The sequence below is a fragment of the Leptosomus discolor genome, chromosome 3 (genome assembly GCF_034619465.1).
Source record: "Leptosomus discolor isolate bLepDis1 chromosome 3, bLepDis1.hap2, whole genome shotgun sequence".
Taxonomy (NCBI): Eukaryota; Metazoa; Chordata; class Aves; order Leptosomiformes; family Leptosomidae; genus Leptosomus; species Leptosomus discolor.
Window position 1 is genome coordinate 24,232,132 of NC_141393.1, and position 22,048 is coordinate 24,254,179.

At 38.4% G+C, this 22,048-nt stretch overlaps 1 protein-coding gene across 12 annotated transcripts in view; it reads right to left on the minus strand.

Moving 5' to 3' along the window:
- NRXN3 (neurexin 3) overlaps positions 1-22,048 on the minus strand; it is a 969,254-nt gene that overhangs the window by 134,738 nt on the left and 812,468 nt on the right. The window lies entirely within an intron of this gene.

Sequence of the window (22,048 nt, forward strand, 5' to 3'; positions counted from 1 at the left end):
GGTTATCAGCAGTCACTTGTTCAACTGTCATCTGCAATGCAGCCACAGGCAGGCTGTATCCCAACAACTGTTTTGTTCTGTTCTGCCTGTGAAACAAACAGCCCTCACCCCAAAACAAATAACTGTGGGATCCAGCAGGCAGAATGCAGTTACGAGATGAATAGAATTAGAAGGAAGCAAAAATATAATTAGCTGACTTTGATCATCTGAGGGAAGATAATTGCTCTCAAACCAAACGGAAAACCTTCCAGACTTTCAAAAGACAGGAGTGGCTACAGTCTTTTACTTTTCTACATCACACCCCAAGCAGTGACTGGCCAATAAAGCAGTGTTTTCCCAAAACTTTTCACCAATCACTGACTGAAAGGGAAGAGCAGGCAAAGCCAGTTGTACTAGCTGTAACACTTCCTCCTACAGCTCCCCTTCATGTAGTTCAAGGTAATGATCATATTCAGCGACTTTAGGTTGTAAAACACACACCCAGAGTATAATTAGATTAGATAGTCACATTTAATACTACCACTTTAAACAGTGACAGAAATTCCCGTCACTGTACAATATACGACTAACAGGAATGCATCCTCAAGCCCCCAACAAGGAGAGGCACAGTAAGCTGGTGTCAATGTTTATGAAGGCATATTACGTGTACTGTATGGATCCAAATATGGTGCAGACAGGCAGAGCTAAAATGTATCATATAGGAAGCCGACACATTTACTAGCCATCCATATTATAAAATTGGCAATAGCTTTGTTAACTGTCTCAATAGAAAAATAAAGGAAGAAATAACAAGGGAGTAGACTGCCATCTCATATCCAAATACAGCCTCTTTGAAACAAAACTGAGGTATACTAAAGGGCCAAGAGACAATTTTGTTACTGTTATTACCTTACATATCTGCTTGGTGAGCAGAGGACTCCATCCTCCAGGGCTGTTACCCTGACTGACTTCATTACATTCACATTAGCAAATCTCAGCAATAAGAAAGAAACCTTTCCTCTTGTACTTAAGAGTCACCTCAGATTCCTCTCCCGGGTTTACTCCTGTCTCCTGGTGTCAACATACCTTTCCCTTAAAACCCCCAGGTCTTCCATTTTCTCACAGAGGCCTTTCCTGATTCCTGTTTTACCTTACATTTCAAAGTTTACTCATACCAAAATACTCATCACAAGTTCCTTGGTATCTTCAATAACTTTCTTTTTTTTGGACTTTTTTTTCCCATTTCCCCCATCCTCCACCCTCCTCAGACTACAACACTGTTATTGGAAGAGGTAAACAAACAGTCCTGTAGCTGAAAAGGTCGTTAAAAAATTTGGACTGTGCTTTGACTGCTTGATGTTTAGCACTGTATCAATAAGCACTCTGTTTTTTCTGTCATTAAAATGGTAAATTTTAGACTCTGCTAAATGTATTCTAGATAGCAACAGTCTCATGTACATTCACACTGCTATGCTTTGGATGGACTTTCCTTCAAGATATCAATAATCTTTTTTCACTGAAACATGGGGTAAGTGGATTGCTGCTTCCAGCAGATGCATGAACTCAGATACCATTTGAAAACAATCAACCTTTCTTCTCTTATGCTACTCCAAAAATAAGGGAGTTTTCAGCGAACAGGGATTTATTTTGGGTAAAACCATTGCTGGAAGAGCTTTACCGCTTCTTTGACATATGAAGTAAGTGATATCCCAACACTGTTTTAGTGAATATTTTGCTGGCAACCATATAATTATCTTTATCTGCATAGCAATTAGCCAAGAACAAGTGATTAATTTTTGCTCAAAGACTGTCTGCTGACCAAGTAACCTGGCTACTGATTCCATATGGTTTTGCAAGGTGCTGCTTTACAATACACCTCCCAGACAACCTCTCATACAGCTGTTCAATCACCATCAACACATCAATCTTCTTTTGCAAACTGTGGCTGCTCTTAGTGAAGGCATAACATAAGCAGGTAAGATGAAGAACTGCACCTTGTCTAGTGGAACAGATCACCACCACCACAGAAGAGGAAGGGATTAAGAGGTATTCAGCAGAGTGTAAGCTGCGTACCTTCAAGCCCTACAGGCTTAACGAGGCAGAGATAAAAACTCGCAAGTGGGGAAATGGATAGTGGGAAGTTCAGCTAATCTCCACTGCAGAAGGAGAAAATGTTGCTGATCTCTCCTTGGAAGAAAAGGAGACAGTGCCTTTTGCCATTTCCTTTCCTGGGGCTTGAAGGAAAACCCCTATTTAAAGGGCTAGTGATAATCCATAAGAGGGCAAACAGTGAAAGAAATTCTGGATTCTGGAAGCATAGGACTGCAAAATGCCAGTGGTCTTTAATCTGCTGGAGGGAGGAGGGAAATGAGCAAACTAGTGCCCTCCCCATCCCAAGCAGATTGCTGCCCCCTCTCACAGCCAAGGGAACACAGCCCTTCTAAAAGCAGTGCAACAATTTGTTGCAACTAAGAAAGGCAAAAATTTGTCTAAAAAAAAAAATCACGGACCTGACTGAAGGCCAGCTCTCTTCAGTCCACCCTTGGGTAGAGCTCCTTGTGACTCTTTAACTTGAGTTTTGCATCAGGACAACTTTATGCCAGATTTTGATCCTCTTATTTGGACTAAGTAGGAGCTTGTCATGAAAATGGTTCTGTTCTAATTACCAGGATAAAACACATATAATGCAATATGCTGAAAGCAGGGCTATAGAAGCCAAACTGCACACACAGACTTCAAGATACCGTTTATTCATGATATTTCATATCTCCAGGGCACTAGACACTACAAAAAAAGCACAACAATTTGTTTATGCATTCCTGGAAGAAAAAAGAAAATAAATCAAAACACAAAGAAAATACTACAGCAAAGAACAGTGACCATGGACACAGGGAGTATATCCAGGTTTTATTTTCAAGATCTCTTTGATTCTGGTTTCCTACACTACAACACCTCATTAAAAGCAGCTTTTACCAAGACCTACCTTCCTTCTAAATCTGAAAGACAAGCTTTAGCATTAAACTTTAACACTTTATGATGGACATGACCTTTCATTCCTTTCCCCATACATTCAGCTAGTAGATTTTCTTTCTGCATTACCCAATGCAGGTACTAACTAGACCAGTAAGTATGTGAGAAAGAAATATTCACCTTTGAGCCGCTATCTGTAACGTTTATTTTGCAGTTAGAGAAAAAAAAATCCTAACCATATAGCAAGGGAAAAGCTGAATACAAAGCTACAGAGAGTATGCAAGTTACATGCTGCAAAAGGGCTCAGTGTGCATTTTTTCCTCTCTGTATCGGATTCACTGGGCTGCCCCAAACACTTTCCATGAAAAGGTGACCATTACTTAATGTTTTTGAAACCTTTAAGTGACATCAAGTGCTGGCACTATATCTTGGAAAACTGAGAACCATTTTATTTATAAATAATGAAGTGAACTCAGCATTCAATCTGTATTTTACATTTCCCCTTCTTTATTTAAGGCTACTGTGGCAAAAAGGATTTTTGAAGTTCTTCAAGAATTTATCTTTTGCTGATTTGTCCCATAAAATTGCTGCCCTCAAAAGCCACATTATCATTTCCTCACTTACAGTCCTTCTGCAAATAAACTTTGGCCACGATGTCTCTAAGACTTCAGGCAAATAATTATGATCGCATAATTGAATGGTTGTAGATAAATTATAAGAATAAAAAAGCAAAGTAGTAAAAAGAATGCACAAGGCCTCACCTTGATATCTCTATTCTACACCATGTCCTTCCAGAGGCTACTAGCAACAACTTCTTGTTATATGCACTGTTACCAATATATTTTGAACATTATTGAACAATATAGGGGCTAATCTACAGCCTGTATCAGAATATCTGCAATCTATTGCTTGCCTTTAAGCATTATTTCACTTTGGGCAACTTTTTCTTTTACCTTTCTGTGAAACAGATTCTTTATCTGTGACAGAGGGGTGACAGTCAACCATCTTTCCAAGCTCTACAAGCCCTCTAAATCCAGATATATATCACTTAAACATTGATGATGATATGACAATCCCAACCCTTTCAGCACTGAGAGCAACTACAATCCAGGAGGAACAGGTCCTAAGGTTTTCTCAGCTTCTATCAACTCCTTCAAAACCCCTTCCTTTCCTCTGAAGGGACCTTGGGAACATTTCTGAGGACTGACATTTTTGCAGGTACTTTTTGTCTTTTGTTTCCCTCCACCCAAGGCCTGTCTGCATGCAAATTGCCAGGCCTTTCTTTTCTCCGTGCTATGCCTTTACATTTTGAAGGCATCTGTCTTTCTGCAGCAGATCAGGTGGGAAAAAAAGTCAAATGGGAGTGGCAGTGATTTTGTAAGATGAGCAGCTGTAGTGCGTTAGAGAGGACACATACACTAATAGCCACCTGCACTGTGTGCTCTGAAAAGGGCTTTACCTTTCGGTCTTCTTAATCTAAAATCAAAATAATCCAGACTGAAAGTATATAGCTGTTCCCTGTGTGCAGAAAGCATTTAATCTAAAAAGCCAAGAGAGAGAGAACCCCAGGCGATAGGACAAATCCTACTCTCAGCTGCATCAATATGAATCGATAACAATTCTGTTGAAGAAACTGAATTCCTACTGCTGCAAGTGGAAGCAGAGTTTATCACAGTATCTTTATGTTCGTTTGTTTCTTTTCCTGAAACTAAATGTAAAGGGAAAAAAAAAACATATAAAACATAAATGAAATCTGACTAGAACCACAGGATAACTGTGTTTCCTCACACTCATTTTATTTCATAATTTTTTAATAGTCACTACTGTGCAGACTGCCTCCTCCTCCCGCCTTGGCTGGTTCCAACATGACTAGACATCAGCCCAAACCTGGCAGACAATATTCCTAGTTGCCACTTCCTGAAGATCCCTGCCGATTTTGCTGCTCTCATTTAGAAAGTGATACAAGCTCTTTCCGTAATACAAGCCATTTCTCACTGTATGAAGGTTTTGCAAGCTTATTTTTTTCCACAAATGCCATACTCATATGCTTCAACACAGCTACGCTCTAAATCCCAGGAAATTGCTTTGTTTTCTTTTACCCCAAGCACTGCTTTTCCTGGAATGACTTCCTTCTACTTAGGCTCCTCAAGACTTGCAGTCTGTGTTTTTAAAAAGAGATTGAACTTTTATTTCTCCCTCTCTGGACTTTTTTCCATTTTATTCTGTAAGGCTTTCTTTGCTTGATTTCCTTTGGGGTTTTTGTTTGTTCATTTGCTTATCTGGCTGGGTTTTATTTTTGCTTTGCCTCAAACTTGATTCTGGACGTTAGTCCGGCTGTCAGATCACTTGCTTTCTGTAGTTTGGGGGACTTCACACAACAGTGCTAAATGTAACGAGGTATCCAGGAGAACTGAGGGTATAGGTATATATTCCACAGAGGACATTCACTAACTACTACAATATTGAATCACTTTAAGTGCCCTTTCGCTGTACACAGAAATTCAGGAAGTTCTTCACAGATCAGAAAGGTAGTAAAACCCAGCATTGTGCTTAGAGGACCCTCCCGAGCTGCAACTAGAACTAAATGCATGGCTGGACAGACCTTTCCAGTATATATATCAATGGATTTTGGAAGGGGAAATATTAGAACCTGTATTCTGCACAGAACATAAGGCACGCACTTCTACTCTACTCTGTCTGGTCATACTTAATGCCATTTTTAATACCGTTGGGAGGTAAGTCTGAAATCAGAATTCAATATATACAAAACTCTAGAGTTGGGTAAAGGGAGAGCTTACTGGATGAAGTCTTCCTTTATCCAAATAATGATGGCAGCGAAGGCATGCTCAAGAACCGGTACATCTACCCTGGCAAATATAATAATCAACAAAAGCAGTAAATGTTAAAGAAATGACAGGCGCTGAAACTCACTTGACATAGAAGTTTTTAATCAGGGTTCCAACACTTTACAGTTATCTTGAAACAAGAAAAAAATGTTATTAATGTGAAAGGAAGTACATAGGCCAGCTAATTCTGGCCGATTTTTGAGGGCTATTATAAGGAGCAGTAGGTCATTTTTTGTTATATACTGCTTTTTACCACTTCTTTAAGGTGCTGAACCAGATCCACTAAATGCCAGTTACGAACCTATTTATCAGAGAGAACAATACACAGACGGCAACATAAATAGAAATTATTACCCTTCGGGGCCATGGTTTTTAAAAGAAGCAGTTCTCACAGATACATAATTAATAAGGCTAAAAAGGACAATTGTTATAATCTAGTCTCCTCTAAAATTTTAAATGAGGCCATATATCTTGTCTGAATTGATTCTTAGTTGAACTATAGGATATATTTTAGAATAACGCCTGTTTGTGATTTGAACATTTACAGCTGAGGAAAGAAGCCTCGGAGTCACTGCAGTCGCTTCTTTGATGAGATTGGTCTAGCGTTAAGCATGGTCAAAAAAGCAAGTGGAATGTCAAGAATTATAATGAAAAGGAACAGTGTACAAAAAGAAAATCTCTGTTATAAGTTAATGGTGCACCTTTGACTTTAATTCTTGAACACAGTGCACAGATTTGTACAGGCTGTCTCAAAAAGGAATGGAGGAGATATAAAAGGTTCAAAAAAGTATCACACTTGAAATTGTACATATGATTCAGTATCTTTTTTCTTTTTTATAACTCCAAGTACAACAAATATGTAATAAAATCACTTGGTAATAAAGTTTAAGCAAAGTACCTTTTGAGACAGTACATAACTGAATTGTGCAACCCGCTGTCACAGGATGTTTTGGATGCCTAAGATACATTCAAAAATAGACAAATTCATGGAAGGAAAGTCAATCAAGCAGCATTGAATAGAACAATGTGAATACAACCTTCTTCTCAGCAGTTCCTTAAAAGCAGATCACTACTATTTCTTCTAACTTTTACTTCCTATACTGAAAAAACATCTAGAACCATACTTCTATGACTCGTAAGACTGTGATCAAGTAACAATTTTCTTGAAGGTTCTTACCGATTCTTATTAATTTTATGAAGTGGTAAAACACTGAATCTGGCCAAGATTAATGAGACTCTAATCTTCTTCATTGAAAGTTTAGAAAGGGTAGTTTAGATAAACATCTGCAACAGCCAGGCTGCTGTACTCAGTCCTGCCTCAGAGCAAGAAAATGCTAGAGAAGATGACCTAAGGTTCCAGCTTCATCTTTCTGTGACTGCAAATTCTCCCCTCAGCTTTATGGAGCTGAGTTTCTCAGTTGAAAGCAGGTTTCCCAATCCTTCATTTAATCTTCCCCATGGCCCCAAAACTCCTTCAGTTTACTAATATTTTTCTTCAAATGTAGACATCAGAAATTTTTAACTTTAGTTGACAGAAATTACACAAACACTTTGGGTTTTATGTTCAAAGACCTCATCATATCTTTTGGCCACAATCTTCCCACGGGGGCTCACATTTGAGGCTTATTCACCACGACCAACAGTCTTGTTCAGGAGTGCTCTCTGCGAGTGTCCCTTGTATTGAAAGATGACCTTTACTCATTGTTTTGAGACACATTACATTATTTAGCTCAAGTAAAATGTATACCAATTTCCTTGTTAAGAGCTTACCAAACTTTCCAAATTGCCCTTCATTTTTTGCCAATTGACTGTTTATGTGAGACATGGACTATTAGACAACACTTTTTAATAGCCCAGTATTAGATAATACTTTTTTAATTGTAGCACAGCTACAGAGTGTTACTAAAGTATGTCTTACCCTCTCCTGCTCTTGAAACTTTTTTTTGACCAAACACCCTTGCAATATCACAGAAATACTGAGTTACCAGTGAGATGTGAAATTGCAGTTCTCTTGCTTTACTTTTACCTTATCTCCTCTTCCTTTGCCTTTCCCTCTTTCAATCTTTGCCTTTTGTCTAATAAAAGTTTCTTTTGCAAACAAAACTATCCAGAAGACAAGTCAAAAAAAAAAAAAATGGATAAGAAGCTCAGTCCTGTGACAATTATACCAGGGTCAGGAGTAATTAATTAAGTACTACATCACACACAAGATATTTCAGCTAAAGGAGAGCATATATGAGATACAGAAGCTGCTTGGTTTTTTCAGGCCAGATTCCTGTACCTGATAAGAACTTTATGTACCACTGCAGGGTTTTAGGTAACATTAATACACAATATCAACAGAAGTACATGTAGAAATTAATTTGGCACCAGTATTTTCCATATTTCATGTAAGGTGGTACCACCAGTACAGTTTAAGACCTTTCAAATTTTAACTCATAGAGGTAATCGAGTCTAGTTAGAGTACATGGTTGAAAGACAGAAAAGATTTCTGCTTTTACTGCTGCTCTGCTCTACCTTGAACACACCACTTCATTTCTCTCCCTCCATTTTGTCTTTTTATCCTGTGAAGCCACAGACTTATCAAAGAGTATATTTGTATATTATCTACCACAGTGGAGCCCTGGTATCCAGTGGGGCCTCCAAATGTTGTTGTAGTATAAACAATTAATATCAAGCAGAGTATCCTGATCTACAGTACCATCATTACCGTGACCAGGCTTGTACTAGGCTCACCCTAAACCCATTTCCTCAAAATCTGGGGGACACTGTGGCACATCTAGTTGCTCTTAAATCTGACACTGGCTGAGCAAAGCCTAGTAATCAGTGATATTCAGCGGTCTTAAAAGGGAGGCTTGCTTCTGTGTTATTCAGCACCTAGGACTATGCCCAATTACATCTTTTCTTCCTGTGACCTAGGAAAGCACTAGTGCACTGCCAGTCAATTAGCAGGCGCTAAAATATTACAAGAAATACATGCAGGTGAGTTTAGGCCACAAAATTTGTGGAAAACAATTGTCATTACACAGCTAGTGAAGGTCCAGCCATGAAGCTGTTAATCCCTGTCATGTAGGAATATCATAATGCAAGTAAAGAAACAGAAATTAGCAGCATGGTGAAAATTAGCATTTCCTAGGGAAACAGAATGCAAAATGAATTAAGAAAGCAATACCTGTCCATTGGTTCTCCAGCAAATACATTATTCAGATTGCTAATTTGTTCCCCCAGCTTACAATATGCATCATGAAAACCTGCCCTATCTGATGGTGTGAACTCAAACTATAATTAGGATTAAATATTCTGATGGTGCCTTTTGAAAATATTAATAGTATATCCAGGAAAGTTTTGTGAAATGATACCTTTTGGATATGAATCTGGACCAGGGCAGAAACAGGAACCATTCTGAATGCTGACACCAGCTTCTGTTTTTCTAAAGGATTGAGCCAATACTGTGTGCTGCATTTTAAACTCAAAGCATCCTCAAGCTGCTGCACTCCTCCTGCATTACAGAAGCTGGCTGATTAAAAGCAGGCCTTTACATTTCTGTTTCTAATTTCTGCCATGAAACACTCTTCAGACAAAAATGTGACCAGCTGCTAAAATGTCACATCCACTCAATAAAGAAATCACTGCAGCCGCAAGTCAGATTTTAGTAGGGCACAAGAACAAGCAACTTGCTCAAAAGCAGAGTTCTTCATCTTCCAGGAGAAAATATCTCCATCCATCTCACAATGTCTCCCTTGGAGTTTTAATCCACTGGGTAACATTGCCAACAATTTATGCTGACAGAAGCTAAAGTGGCAGTTACACAAAATATGGCATCAAAGATCTGATCCTTACAGGCAGTGTGGAATAAACTACACACCTTAACTACTTTGCTTCCTTATCAAGAGCAGCCGTACAATTGTGAGATGTCTGTGGGCTGAAGGCACAGCATATATCACTCTGTAATAGCAATCAGCGCTGTCTGTCTCAACACATAACCCGCAGAAAAGTGAGCACTTGTCAAGAAGATGGCATTAAAAAAGGACACTGCTGGCTGACAGGAAAGGTGATCACAAATATCAACTTGCCACCATCCAATTAACCCAAGCTCAGTAGATATAGAAGTGCAAGAGCTGAAGAGGCCTTGGACAAAATTAATCCATTTAAACTTGGCTTACCTAGAGGACATTTGTTTGTAAACTCTCTTCTATTCTTAACCATAAAGAGTATTGTAGGGTTTTGGAGTGTTCCAAAAATACATGCTCAAAGGTTTTATATGACTACTATATACTACTATAATTTCCTTTTTCAGTATATATATATATATATATTTATGGAATTCTAATAGAATTTAATGCAGCCAGGGTCAACGTTCTATGTTCCTTTTGAAATCTACAAAACAGATTTCATGAACTATATATAATATCAACAGCTTATTGTAAACAAAGTAGTTATTCTTTACCAGACAAGCAAGATGTTTGAGCTAAGGTTCAATAGGCCTCTCCAATCAGACAAGATAATGAGGAAAATATGAGTATATGTAAACAAAACCAGTGCCTGGATTCAGTAACAGCTTATTTCTAGCTTTCCAAAGCTTGCTTTTTTAAACTGCAGAATTTTTTTTAAAGCAAGTGTAATGTGGCTTTTGAGATGTGGCTGGACTCTAGCAGAAGGCTCTTCCAATTGCAAATTAAAGAGGTTTCCTAAAATTTTGAATAGGAGTAGAAAATACAGATTATAATATACATGAACAATATGTGAACATTACATTATAGGAAACTTATATTTCTAATGAAAATACCCTAATTACCGAAAATAATTTACTTCTCTGCAGATTTTAATAACTGTCTATGACAGAGCATTACTTTGTAAGGAACAGTAGAATATTAGACAGTGATGGAAAAACAGAAGAGAAGCGCATAGTGCTTTTGAACACATAGCTCACAAAGGAGGCCTCCAGTACCATTTGCATGTTGGAAAGAGACAAAGAGAAATGATGTGCCAAAATTTTGCAGGAATCAGAAGAAGTTACAAGAGCAGCGCAAATAATTAAAAAGTCCTTAGGGCAGTAAGTCATCATTTCCATTGTCTTTGACTTTACTGCCAGAGAACATTTTAAACATTCGTGTTTTACATAAACGTAGGATATACTAACTACTAAATAAATTCACATAGAATGGTCCCATTTTCCTTGACAGCCTTTATCTAGCTCAATGCATGTTTTTCCATGATCCATTGTCAGGGGATCTCTGTTTAGTATTTTGTGGTGCCCATTTCTAGGCCCTTCAGCTTGAGCACCTCTACCCTTAGAGTGGCATTTGGCCCCTCCAATCCCAAAGGCATTTTTATGTTCTTCACTAAAAGTCAAAAGGTTGCATCTGAACCTTGTTGGAAACAGAACCTTGCAATGAGGCTGAATTTTCCTACAAAGATGAGAATTCTACTGAATCGAGATGGGTCGCTGGGAAAGAGTTACAACTTGGCTATTTGCATATTTGTTTTGTGTTGGGGAATTTGCTTACTGTAAAGCTGCTTGGCAAAGTGGTATCAGCCAGAGACCCTTGCCAAGACTGCATTATGTTAGTTAGATCAGAACTCCTGCTGTCAAATTGAAACTTGATTATTGGGAATGGATGTCATACACAAAGCTGAAGTACTTCCAGGACTAATTTTTTGGCATAGTAAGTGTGGGAAGGAGTAGAGAGTAAGGACAAGATTAATGTTATAATTTCAGCTTCTGTACCTCTTTCTGATATCTTCTTCTCTGTACCTTCTAAGAAGAAAAATATGAGATGTGAAAGGACAAACAATATATCAAAGGAAACTGCTTTCTTCGGACTGCATTGAGAGCTTATTGCTATTGCAATCCCAGCTGCCTTTAGATGAGGGTCCTCCAGATTCTCTAACACTTTGCAATTGTTGGGAGAGAAACATAAGTGAATTAAGCATGAGGATGCATTCCTTGACTCTGCTTCCCTCTCCATATGGCCACTCACTCATTCATGTTACTTTCTGTGAGAAGACGCTATGTTTCATCAGGCCTTCAGGAAGAGACAAAGGACCACCTTTACAGACAACTCTCTATTTGTAAACTGTTGTAGCTACCATCAGGAGCACTGGGGTAAAGGCAGCTCAGGGCATGGGAGGCAAGACCAGTACAGAAACAGCCTTAAGATGTCTATTCCTTAATCAGGGCAGAGTTTTGTGAGTAAACTGAAATAGCGAATGGAATTTAGAGCTGCAGGACTGTTGTGATTGAGACTATACTGTTTGTGCTTACATGCTGGAAGGAAAAATGTACTTGCATTTGTCCAGCACCCCGTGATTTGGCGATACTCTGTAAATATTACCCAAGTACAAGAACAGAGTTTCTCTCCTCATTCATTATTTTGTCAGCATGCTGTTGAAATTAATAGGTCAAACCCTGACATTTGTATTCAGGAGAAAGCCCTACAGAGGACCCAGATTTGAAAAAGGATTTAGCTTGATACTGTATGTTCAGCACAAAATATCATAGCCTTTAGAAATAAAATTTTAAAGAACTTTCATTTTGTTTAGGGAAATAAAGTAAGATGTGCCTTATCTCATCTTTTTGCAATGATATGACTATAGCCCCAACTCCCCAGCTTTTCTCCTTCCTACACAATCTACCCACCTGACTAGTAGATTGGGAGAGTCAATTAAATTCTAACCGGTTGATTGTGTGAAATACAAACTGAAGGAGAGATAAGGGTGATGGATGTCTGTGGCCAGCTATTACGGCTGTTGTCTGTGACTCTTCTTCATGCAGATGGAGGAAAGTATTGGCAGCATATGGCATGGGACTTTGGGCTTGGACAGCAGATACAGCAGACTACTGATAAAAGGAATTAAAACCAAAGCAGCATGGGGCTAGCAAGTCAGTTTGACGAATTGAACTCTGGACCACCTTCCTAGTTTCTGCACCTCTACACCTTACCCAGATCTCTAGGATCCCACCTCCATTCCTACTGCTTGCCTTTTTACCACTGTCTGCAAAGAGGAAGCCAAAAAGCATTTGCTGCAAAGGGGCTAAAGCCAATAGCCATTCCGGCAGATGCATCCAGGCAGCAGCCCACCAGCTGGTGAGGTGGCCTGCGTGAAAGTCTCATAGAACACTATGAATACTGCTTGTTCCTTGAAAACCTTACTACAGCCTGGATAACTAAGTGCTTTGGAAAACTGTCATTTGGGCACTTTGGTTGGTGGGACACACAAAGCATAAGGTGATGGAGATCAGCAGCTGCCCCTAGAGCAAGACTCTCACTATAGTTTCAATGGTAAGGCACACAGGAGTATGGCATTCTAGGCCCTAGAGAATAACAGGATGCTATGTACATCAGAGTCCCCTGGCCACTGCTGCCACCGAAGCCAAGATCTTAATCTTTGGTGCTAGCTGTGACCTAGTTTCCTAGTTTACTACCATTTCTTTTCCTCCTGAACGGTTTTAAACACTAGTCCTGGATAACCTTCTCACATGGTGGTTCTTCTTGTCATATCAGAGTTTGGACTTGTTTCTTCTCCCAGTAGATTCCCTGTTTCATTCCTTTTGGCATCTTTCATCCTCTTAAATTAAGACAACCCAAACTACACTGTAGCAGGAAGGGGCTTCTCTGAAGTATGGTAAAATCTCAGAATTATTTCACTGGGCACTTTGTGATACATTTTCTGAATGTTTACATCAAAAGAGGAGAAACAGGTTTTAGGTGACCCTCATGATAAGCAAATATTGACTAGATCATTAAAAATTACCCGCTTTCTCAGCCTTACTGATGAGCCTGCCTATGTCCCTGCATGAGAGTGTAAAGAGTCAGTAGCCACATCCTTCCAATGTCTCTGCTATACCTATGCTATGGATAGAACATGGCCTTCAACAACTTTTTAAAGGGCAACTAGCAGCCAGCTCAGTAGAAACTTTAATGCTGCCAGTTTAAAAATAAATACAACAGAAATTAGATAACAGTGAAAACAGAGCCATTTACCTCTTAGACAACTGGCTTTCATGGTCAAAGAAATGCACCTGAGGACAATACACACCTTCAGGATCCAAAAGATTATTCAAATTCATGTACAATGCTAGTGACACAGCCTTGTCCGACTACAGTATAAAGAAAACTATACCAGCAAAACAAAGCAGACATTATGTGGGAGCACTTCCGAAAAAGAAAATAAGGAGCACTAGCACGGATTCCCTGTGTTTGCAGCTATCTTGTGTTCTAGGTTTTAACCTATTACAGCAGGAAAAAGACCAGAAAAGGAGAAAATAGAATGAAATAGGATGTGTCTACTTTTTAATATGTTCCTGTTCATTTCTGTGGAATCTCACTGCTCCTCTGCATAAATATCATTACCCCCAAATTGCTTTGTAGCTCATTACGATATTAATAATTGAAGACTCTCCTTCAGAAAATGGATACTTTTTTTTGGGAATGAGTAATATGAAGACGTTTATGCTGATCCACCAAACATCAGTCATGCTCTTGTAACAAAGGAGAACGCAGTACACGACATAAGTGAAGGAAGCTCCAGATAATTCAAGTAACACCAGCCTGCATGCAGAGATAATCTATTTTATACCTTTAAGATGGATAAAACAAGCAGTTTGAGGTTCTGTACCATGATATAGATCATGATTGTGATGGTCTTTTTTCACACCGGAATACAAGTTAACCTAATTACAGCCTCCCTGAATAGATGAGTACAAATGACAGCCTGAATTCACAGCAAATTCTGTGTCAGGGCTCTGAAAGTTTCTGAAGAGTTTGCACACCTTCTCACCATCAAGCCTCATACACTAACTGAGAACTGTCCTAGTGCATGAAAGGAGACCACCAATGAATGGCCAGCACACTTCAGGGAGAACAACAGCTGGTTCAGCATTTCATTTTTTTTTTTTTTTTTTTGAAAGAAAAATCTCACAGATTTCAAAGAAAACATATTATACTGGCTTTTGAACTTTTCAGTTTTTCTGTAGAAAAATGAAAAATAAATAAAAAGATTACAGTGATTTTATTTAATTACCCAAATTTTGTTAGAACGTTTTCATTTCTAGACATATTACTTATTCTTCTATTTGGTCTTTATTTTCATTCTTCCTTTTCCTTTGAAGAAAAAAAGGAAGCAGAAAAGATGACAAAATGAGATAAACTGTAAGAACATTTCTGCTTTATAAGCCTAAACTTCAGATATTTATCTGAAGACACAATTTTCTAAAACACCAACAGAAGATAGTTTCAGTGGAAAATGGCTGAACTCTAAAAATATGTCCAGTTAAAAAATGGCCTTATTATGTTTGTTCATTTATTTATATCTTTCCCTCACAATGAAATACGTGGGTTTCTCAAACTGGAATTACATGCAGAGCATAATCATTTTTAACTGGTAACTAGTGGGCTCTACTATTATCTGAAAAAAGGTACATCATTATCATCCTTTTTAGTATACCACATTTACTCAGTGCAGTCATGGCTACTGCTAAAGAGGCTGGCCTTCCTTAATCTCCCTGCCAAAACTTTGGGCAGCGTTATCTCAAGAGACCAATAACAATTACTATCACAGGAGATAACATTGCCGTCCTTCTAATAAGGACTCTTCTTGACATTGAAGCATGTGCTACATGGTGGCAAGGGAAAGTTTGTTGGGTATGTTTCATTCTGCAGTTTGTTCAAATTTGCTGGTAGTGCAAATAAAGGGTGCCTGAAAGAGAGAACCTGGCCATACTCTAAATGTGATGTTAGCTCTTTGTACATTAAGTTGGCTTAGCAGTTTTATATAGTTGTTTTCTGCTAGAACCCAACATTTTTGTCTGCCACAACTACAACAATGGAATGGGAGAAAAATATTTTAATATAATTTCTTCAGGCAAAGTTACTTTGATCTCATGGTGTTTTGGTGCTTTTTAAAATGTGCTTATCAATTCACTTTTACCATGATGCACTTTCTTCTTTCAAGTGACCGAGTCTTGGACTGTTTGGGGATTATTTTGTTTTTAAAATTGCATGTTAAGCACTTAAAGATGCTACCCTAAAGTAGTGGGTTCAGTATCACAGTCAGTGGTTAACAGCTCTGCAGCTTTCAAGGCAGTATTGGATGCATGCACTTCCCCGAGCCTTCAGGACTACATTTATTTCTTTCTTTGTGAAACTAGGTAGGTGGTTTCAAGAAGAAAAGGGAACATGAAAGCATTGCCCTCTTTTCTAGCAAACATTTCACCAACAGAATGATCTGAAATGGGAAGGAAGCATGAAAGAGGCTTTACTGGTTTTGTGAGAAAGGTTAATAGCAATAGCTGCATTTCAGAAAGAAAAGAAAAAACTGATGAGGGAAATAAAAAAACCCAGGAGCTATGTCTCAATGTGGATCAAAGTGATACAGAGGGAGTCATGCCAAGAGTTTCCTGTGAAGCACGAAGTGTCTCCCCATTTTTCTGGAAAATTTTATAGACATGCAAGATACAATAATTAGTCTCTCTCTCTTTTTTTTTAAACATCGAACTGCATGCAACAAACAGCAATGAAACCTCCCTACATGCCATCCTCACTACCCAATGAACCTTCCTGGAGGACTTCAAGGAAAAGGAGTGGGATTCAAACCTTACAATCCATTCTTCTGTCAGGTTTTCAGGACAGAGGGCCAGTAAGGATCTCTAAATTATTCTCGGTGCATACTAAAAACAGACTGTTTTTTGAGGATTTGTAATTTTCCAACCATTATCAACTGGCCTGAGACTCTAACACATTTGCTGGAGACTACCAAACAGCTACAAAAGAACTGTGATGTTCTTTTATTACCTGTGTGGATTGAGTTCAACTACTAAGTAGAAAGGAAGGGCACTGTTTAATCCTGGCACTATTCCTTTGACTTCAGTGATGTTTATCTAGAAACACATTTGGCTTGAAAACTGTTGCTTTAAATTGATCCTCTGAGTCTTCTTAACCCTGTTAGCAGTTGAGGATTGGGTATATTGCATTATTTGCTGAGATTTACCTGTGGTTTATTTGCGAAAGCCACTTTTCTATCATTGTATTGACAGACAAATGGAACCTGCGCTTAACCCTGCTACATTTGCTAACTGAACACAAATCAAAGATTTCCACTCTTCATTGTCAAAAAGAGGAACTATTTTCTGTCCAATTCAAATAGCCCTAGTATATCCAGATCATCCACTTTCTAGAAATGATGTAAGCCACAATACCAGGTTCTGACCACTAACATCTCAGAACATTTCCCTCTTTTTACTAAGGGTTTATGTGAACTTTTCTTGCTGTGACAATCAATTCTGAGAAAAACATTCTGCAGTTCCATTTCTGTATGTCACTTACAAGTTATAGTAGAGCATAGTGCTTTTTGTCATGTATACTAGGGTTGGAACAATGATCTGAATTGCTCCTTCCTGAAGAGCCTCTCATAAAGCCATGAGAAGGAAACACGGGGGAAATAAAGGAGGAGGTAGACCCACAAAAGCAGCAACACCATGTACCAAAATACTACTGCTAGCTCAGATCAGTGCCTCTACTGGGTGTCTGAGCTGAAAAACAGAACAGATGCAATGACTCATGTTACTAAAGGTACAGTGCTTGTGATCAGAGCTGAGTTTCTCGGATTGTTCAATCAGCAACTTTGCTGAGTGCTGAATTAAATATGTTTTAAATGGTTGGTTACATTTGGGCATGCTGACCTTAACAAAGTCATGTTAAATATTTTCTTTTTAATTAAGGTAACAGCTAAGCTCTGAGGATAACTATTGTTTTTCACTTCATTAACTTTACTGTTAAATGGAAAATAAGATATAGCAACAGATCAGCAAAGCACCATGACAGAAGGGAACTTTCAGTTTGACAGAACCATCACCACAATACTCATGGGTCCAGATCCATCAGTTTTTAGTGCTAGGCAGATGGTGTGCGCAGGAGCCCCCACCTCAGAGTTGCTCAGCACCCACAGTTCCAAACACAGCTCATAGGATCAACCAGCGAGCACCCAGCCTGACAGTCACACTAGCTGGTTTCCACACAACACAGGTTAAGCTTTGGCACAAATACAGATAAACCTTTTTTTTTTTTTTTTTTTTAGCAGCAGAAGGGCTGTTCTGCAAGCTCCCTTTCTGTTGGCTGCTGGAGTGTTAACATTGAATATTCTTCCATTACAATAAAAGGAAAAGTTATGTACACCAACAATTACTTAGGCAGCACAGACAACAATCAACATTGCTTACCAAAGTTTAACAAGATTGCGACACATTACAGCAATCTTACAGTTTCAAGAGAATGACTTAGATTTTAATTAGAAACTAAAATTAGTAGAACTATACAGCTACTTTTATAATAGGAAAGTCTCAAAAAACCTTAAAATACTTCAACATGGGAAAGTTTAAAATGGGAAAGAAAATATATTCAAAATAATGTACAAAACTGAGAAGGTAAGTTAAACACTTTGACTCATCTTTTCTGATAAACAGACAACTAATGAAACTAAGATACCGTTTATTTTCTTTTTTAACACCATGCTTGATCATAATCTAGGCACACACCTGCTACAAAATATTATTGAGACCTTTGCATTAGGAGTTAACATTCATACAGACAGCAAAAGTTTCTAAGGATACAATTTTCTTTTTAAGAAGCCAAGAATAAAGACTCTTGTGCTCCAGAGTATATGACGAACTGATAGCGCTTAGAAAAAAATTTTTGCAAGAGTCCAAACGGGGACCTGCTTCCTCTCATGTTGGCTTTCCTTGGCAAAAGTTACTGGCCTAGAAATGCCCTTCTGGAACAGGCTGACAATATTTCTGCATTCAAAATTAGCATTCTGAATATAGGGGCACTTCTTACAACCTTTCATCATGGATTTCGGTACTGTTTTCACAAGCAGTAAATGCTCAGCCTGATTTTTTCAAAATTAGGCCCACCCAACTCAACCAAAAGGCACTGAAAAGAAGCTCCTTTACCTTTCATAGTTATTAGGGAAATGTTTTAACTTAAACAGAAAGACAAGTAAACAGCTTCCCTCACGCTTTCTTTTTGCAGGCATCACATCACTCTTGCTCACAGGATTTAGTACGGTTTAAGGGAAGATTCTCATTGGATCCATTCCTGAAAACACCAGTAGCACATCACTGATCATGAGGTAAAGGGGGACAGCTGGCGGACCATTTACTCCAGTGACCGCAAAACAGCAATTTGTCTGTTTTTGTGAAGGGAACAATGGTTTAACATATGAATTGAGAGCTGTATGTCCGAAGATCTTAATCCTACCCCTTATGCTGGAAAGGACTTGCTGTATAACTTGCAGGAAGCATAATATCATTTTCATCCCAATTTCTTTCTCTTTAAAATGAGAATAACAATGTTTTTATTAAACTGTTGCAGCCTGCTCAGAGATTCCAGAATGGAAGAAGTCTAGACAACTGCAAACTTCACCCAAAAACTGTCTGATCTTTTACTGAAATATTGGCAGATTTGTTTGCAGGCTGAACAGTTCCTGATAGCAGGGTAGTTTGTTTCACTGCTCAGTCCACCCATTCTGTCTGCAGCTGCTCTCAGGGGACACATACAATCATCACATTTGTCGCGATGGCAATAGTGATAATGATACTGTGTGCACTAATGAAAGGCAAGTACATATTTCACTTTTTGTGAGGGTTGGTGCTTGGGCAACACTGCCTGCCAGCTGTCTCTGTCCACAGCAAAACCTGTAATTTAGTTAACAAAATGAGCCATTTCAGAGATCAATCATTATCCTGCCAGTCTTTATCCATTTACTGTTGTTGCCTATGATAAACATAGTATGTGTCATAAACAAGGTCTTCTTGGGTGGAAAGGATGGAAAAATAAACACAGAAAATACAGGACTCCTGTCCAACCTGATCTGCCTATTCAGAACTTTTTACTGTAGTGCTGGGAGTTCTCATCTCTCATTAAGTTAAGCAACATCTCAAGTTAAGCAAAAGCATCTTGGACATACAATTTATTCTCAATTTTGCATCTTCACTTCTAGTTTCCTTGATATTTTTACAGGGTTTTGTGTAGTATCTATGGCCTGACCAGAAATTATCACTAAAAAGCTGTTTCTGCTTTATATCCATCATGTGTTTTCAGATTCATGTGGATGCTATGGTTCAGTTAGTCTCCTAGTCAGATGAACTTTTAGGGGTCAAACAGCTTCAGTGGCCATAAAGAAACAATGATTGACACTAGGTGTTTCACCTCCCATTTAATGGAAGTTGAGGAAGTCAGAACCTGTCATTAATTTAACTTTTCCCTCTGTTGATGGAGTAGGTTTACCCAGACCACTTTCCTAATCAGTAGTGGCAACACTGCTCACAGTTCATTATTAGTCAAGTGCAGAGTGAATTCTGAGCATAAGTCACTCCACATCATGGTCTACAACTTCAAATTCTCACTCAATTTTTCCCTCAGTGTTTGGTTAACATTTGGTATTGCATCCTCCCTTAATTCAGTTTCCATTTATTGCACTCCTGTGTCTCCATTAACTAAAGAGAACTTGTCTCTTTGAGAAGTGCAAGAATTTGCACATCACAAAGAGGAAGTGGGAAGGAAGGTCTGGTTTAGCCTTGAGGGCTTCAGAGCACTGGCAGAAGAGCCCTAATTCATTTTTGGAGAAGCTACTCAAGTCTCCTGCTGTCATTTCTGATGAGGGGCATGCACACACCCTGCTCTCTGAATGCAATCAATTTAGATTCAGATGACTCTCCAGCTGATTTTAAATGTCTAGAGCCATAATTTAATCACAAGGACTTCTCCCATTAGATTTGATCCTGAAAATGGTAACTTGGAAAGAAAAACTTAACCATCTTCAGTCTACAGTTCACACAGAGGTACTGCATTGGAGCACAAAAGGTGGAAAAGGGGTGCCACCAGGTCTGGATTTCCCTATTCATACAACAAAAGTAATCATATGCTACCATTTTGTGGGAGTGCTGTGCAGATTACTCTGTAAATAGTTGCGAAGAACTGTCATATCTACTGAAAGATACATAAATTGTTAATATATATTATTCTCAGAATAAAATACAAACTGTGGTGATTCTAAGAACAGTTACTCATGTATTTAATTGTTAAAAGCACAGTTGATTTGCTAGCAAAATTACACCACTTTTAATAAATTATCCTACAGAGTACAGCCACTACAGTACTGGAAAGTACTGTATATACTGGAATATACTGGAATGTAACACATACCCCACCCCTTTTTTTTTTTTTTTCCTTTTTTTTTTTTTTTTTGAGGATATACATGATGCTGCTGAGAATGAGGGACCTGCAAACCTTAATTCATTGTCAGGCAATGTAACAGAAATAAATGTTACAGATTATTACAATATGGTAATACAAACCCAATATTCTTTCTATAAGTAATCAAGTGTACTAAGACTCTTTCAATCTACAAAGATGTTACAAAACACCAGCCAAAAGAAAACAGGTCTCAGCCAGAATTTCAAAGTGCCTTTTCAAAAAGCACTGTACCAAAAGACACTATAAAAATCATAATAGGTGAAAAAGCGCTGTAAAGAATTAGAAACTGATAAAAAATACAGTAAACAGAAAATAGGAATAAAATTCTGGGGTTTTCTTTCAATATGACACAGAAAACAATGCAGAAGTTCTGCTTAAGGAGCCCCATCTCACATAATTGTCGATGCTGTGGAAAAGGAGGTAAATAGCAAAGAAACAAATCTGCAGCTGGCACAAAATTATTTAAGTTACTTCTTAGTATGAGCTCTATGAAAATAGTCTACACAATCGCAAATTAAATTTACTGTTGACAGATGCAAAGAAATGCATGCTGAAAATAACTAATAACTGTATAGATGCTGCTAAGTTCCAAATTAACTGGAAACTCCAAGAAAAAAGGCCCCTGTGTGCGTATCTCAACTTGTCAAGGCCTAAACATAAGATATGATATGGGACAAAGATCCTAAAGGAGGGACATAGCAAAACCACTCAGGCAGAAAACTTGAAATACTCTGGGATTTATTGTGGATAGCTTTTTTTTCCTCAAACCTCTGCTCTATTGTTCCCTATTTCCAGTATAAGCAAGTTTTGACATTAAATTTTGGCAGACACTGAACAGAGGAAGAACATTAATCTAGGACACAAAAAAAAAAGGCGATATCCCTTAAAAGGACAGACTTTGAAAGATATGTCTGCACATGAGGAGGCCACTGTAGCATCATCTACCCTGGATCCTACAGCATGTCCAGATGGATGCTGGTTAGATGAATCACTGGTCCG